Source organism: Rosa chinensis, chromosome 5, assembly GCF_002994745.2.
Source record: "Rosa chinensis cultivar Old Blush chromosome 5, RchiOBHm-V2, whole genome shotgun sequence".
Classification (NCBI taxonomy): domain Eukaryota; kingdom Viridiplantae; phylum Streptophyta; class Magnoliopsida; order Rosales; family Rosaceae; genus Rosa; species Rosa chinensis.
In genome coordinates, this window is record NC_037092.1 from 27,144,951 (window position 1) to 27,149,052 (window position 4,102).

Here is a 4,102-nt window from a genome sequence, read left to right on the forward strand (position 1 = left end):
TGTTTGACAGAATTTGACTGATGAGGTCAGGGATTCAGGTTGGATGAACCAGGGAGTCAGAGATTTTGTTTGGACTTGCGGTTGCATCTAGTGGGTCGCTAGATTGCCTACATACCCTATAAAGGGATCAAACCGTTGTAGTTCTTGGGGATGTATTTCTGATGTTGGAAGAATTTTGTGTCGACGGATGTACATTTATTTTTGAATCCGTCGGATGTATTTCTTCTGCAGACACCCGAATTTAATCTGAGCACCCGATGTGTTGAATATTGTCTTGGGCCGTGTAAATGGGCTTTCATGTTGTCGACAAACAATTTTAGCCAGGTCCGAACATCGAGATAAACTGTTTAGAAATGGGCTTCAAGATTCGTGGATGGGCAATTTAGCAAGCCCATGGATTGGTCACCCATTAATTTATATCCACACCAATTTGTGCCCAATTTATGTCTTAGGCCATCTAGTAAAGGCCCTGTAGCAGACGTCATTCCCATCTCAGGTAAATCAATAAGCTGTGTCTCTCAGCGTGAGATTATCTGTCTAAGATGGAGATCGAATTGGAGATGGAAGCCAACTATCATAGTCCGAAATGGAGAAGGAGTTGTGCTGCCGAGGCGTAAATAAATGGGTTGGCCTCAATATCCGAATTCTGCACTGGATTTCCTGCGTTTGAGATTGGGTAATAGCTTGAATCTTCTCACTTCCCTTTTGTAGCTCCAATTTCTCGCTTGTATACTGACAGGTCTTCTTTTCTGATTATCAATTGCCTGGGTTTAATTGGAATTCAAAGTTGGAGCATCTTCTTTCTCTTAATTTTTCCTCTTCATTGGGAGAGCTGAGGACGTAGCATTATGTTTCTTGGGCTGATTTGCATTCAAAACCAACTTGCTACATACTTGTTCAATTATATATTGTGAATTGACTTGCAGCTCGTTTTTGACAAGCTTTTATACAATTAAAGCTACTTGTCATTATCGACAAGTCTCTCCAACCAAAGTCTCGGAAAGGTAAGCTCGACTGCGCAGCATCATTCTTGAAGGCAAAGCAATTGTTGGTTAAACTTTGTCCCCTGCTACTCACCGAAAACAATTAATACTGCTGCAATTTGCCTTTGTTGTTGTCTTCATAAGCCACCGCTTCCCACATTCAATAAGCTTGGTCTTCTTGTTTATTAAACCCATTTGACCACCGTGTGCAATTGATCATCATGCCTTTCATTCTTTTCATATATGCCTACAGCACACCATGACTCAATAATTAAATACATATGCTTAGAAGCTTATCTTGCAGCACATATATTTAATTATGTAATTTGAAGGCCCAGCTTTGGAGTATGTTTTGAAAAGCCTATATTTAAAGCTCTTTTTTTTTTGTCATTGTTTGCAGGTTTTGGACGTTCCTCCATGATTAAAGTTCCAGAAAGGTGACTTGTTTGCTTGACATCTACAGCATCACTCTTAGAGACAAAGCAATTGCTCTAAATTTCACGTCTATCCACCACCGCTTAAAAAGAGACATGCTGCACCCTACTTTCATGTAATAGGCAAACTCCTTTAATTAATGTAAACCTCATGGTTAGGTTTAGCTTTTGTTTTGGCGTGTAGGCATCGATTAACAAAAAGCAAAACCAACACTTTCATATTTTTTTGTTCTCGTTGCTTTTGTTTCAAACCCACTGAGCCTCTTTGCTTTGCACATTAATTAGAAGGGGAAGTTCTCCACCGTTTGGCCTTTCAAGTCGGTGCCACATGCCACAAGAAATAGAGCTTGAAATTTATGCCTTTGAAGGTGTGATTAACCAAGAAGCTCTAAGTACTCGTTGGAGCAATTAGAAACAAACCAGGTGCTATCTCTTTTCCTTTGAACAGAGAAAAGAGCACTGAAGCTCATATTCACAGGTGAAGATGTCGCATGAATTGCTTGCTGTCCATATCACGTCGTCAGCTTAGCTTTGGACTTCATGATCGGAGCTTTTAGCATTAGAATTCAGCTGTTCATGAACAACTTATTCCAATTCGTCAGGGGGAGCTTTGAGCATTGAAACGAGGCCGTTCATGAACAACCGTTTTGTTTCAATGCGTTAAGTGTTTGAGAGCAGCAGCGTCATTTTGGGAAGACTCTAATAATTTTGGTCGTTCATGAACGGCCTATTAGAGTCTCGGAAGATCGACCATGAGACACAGAAGGATTAATTGGAGGGAAGGCAGATGTATACCTGCAATTCTTTTGCTTCTTTCTCTGGGAGCGAAAGTTGGAGTGTCCGACCTTCTTCTCTGTTTCTTTTCTTTCTTAGTCTATGTATTTCTTGCTCTGTGCCTCTCCTCCTCTGCTGCGTCTTTCTCTTATGCTCTCGTCTATGTAGTATTTTCTGCCCCTTTTCTTTGTTGTTGTATAGCCTTTTTATAGGCAACCTAGGATCACTGTGTGAGCTGAAGATGACGATATCTCTTATCCAAATTCAAATTTGAATATATGATCAAAGCAGCAACTAACTCATATTCTCAGCCTTGAAATTCTGGTGGATTTGTTATCCTTTTTGGATAGATAATTTAACATTTCTTGCTTGTCATTTGAAACCAGTCACATAGCAATATATCTCACCTGTTTGCTATTTGAATTTGGTCAAAGCCAATCAAACTTTGAATGGCAATTATCTTCATTCAAAGCCAGCAAACCATAAGCTTATCCGTAGAGATATATGAATTTTTTTTTTCAACACTTACATAATTAATTGAAGAGGTATGATGGTTGAAAATATATATAATCAGATTTATGATTATAGAGAAAAGACAAGATAAAATTATGAAGAGGTACATACTTTATATTGAACAATTATGTTTAAATTGAAAGGGTGTCTTTGACACCTCTTGATCTCTATATAAAGAGCAGTACATGCCACCAATTTTAATCATCAAATCATTCTGCAATTAACTCCTCTCTTCTCCCTCTTCTTCTCTTATAATCATACAATTTCCTTCTAGTAGTCTCTAAGGGAATTCTTCGATTTTGCTTATCGCAGATTCCAAAATTTGTTGCATTTTGGAAGTGATTTGCCAAGAACCCTTTAGCAAACTCATTGAGTGGGGGTAAATAACACTTTAAGGAAACGACTCAAGTCGTATCTCAAAGTTATTCTTCTATTTTCCCTTTCTCCATTTTTCTATATCCATAAATATATCTCCCTTAAATATTCTATTTTCTATATACCCCAATATTCTTAAAGTGTTATTTTCATTATGGATAACAAGTCTGGAAATATGTCTATGAGCATTATCAACCAAGATGTCTACAAGTTAGACAAATTTGATGGAACAAATTTCACTCGATGGAAGGACAAGATTCGATTCATGCTTACTGTTCTAAATGTCCTATATGTATTGGATCCAAAGTTGCCTCCCCTGCCTGAACCAAGTGATAAAGACACTGAACAAATAATTGATGATCGAAAGAAACGCGAGGAAGATGAATTGGTTTGTAGAGGACACATCTTGGGTACCTTGACAGACCGCTTGTATGATCTGTACACACACATCAAATCTCCAAGAGAAATATGGGAAGCTCTTGATCACAAATACACCACAGAGAAGAAAGGTACCGATAAAATTTTAATGTTTAAATATTATGAATTCACTATATTTGACGATAAGCCCATCTAGACCAAGTTCACGAGTTACTGGTATTGGTATCAAAGCTCCGTGAACTGAAAATAATTATTCCTGATACTATGATAGTTGGGGCTATTATGCATAAATTACCCCAAACATGGAATAATTATAGAAAGAAACTTTTGCACATGGTAGAAGATATGAGTTTGGAGAATCTGCAAAAGAGCATTCAAATTGAAGAAGAAACTAGAAATCGGGATAAGAGTTTTTCCTCTCAAGATTTCTCCAAAGTTCACAATGTGGAAGCAACAAAATATCAAAAGCACTTCAAAGTGAAAAATGACAAAGGGAAGTTCAAGAAAACCAACTACTCCAACAAGAAGTCGAATGAAAACAAGGCTTGTTTCCATTGTGGAAAGAAAGGCCATTACATTCGTAACTGTAGATATAGAAAGTATAGCGAGCAATATGCCAAAAAGACAAACGGTGCAAACATGGTG

The 4,102-nt window shown here is 37.8% G+C and overlaps 1 long non-coding RNA gene across 2 annotated transcripts; it reads left to right on the top strand.

Annotated features, from left to right (window-relative positions):
- Positions 1 to 466: 466 nt before the first annotated feature.
- LOC112164850 lies at positions 467 to 2,493 on the top strand. 2 transcript variants are annotated; one of them, XR_005799971.1, is made up of 3 exons: positions 467 to 676; positions 1,384 to 1,533; positions 1,703 to 2,493. It is a non-coding gene; the product is annotated as an uncharacterized LOC112164850 (long non-coding RNA). The 2 variants fall into 2 exon arrangements; XR_002922538.2 differs by having other exon boundaries at positions 1,384 to 2,493.
- Positions 2,494 to 4,102: the final 1,609 nt, after the last annotated feature.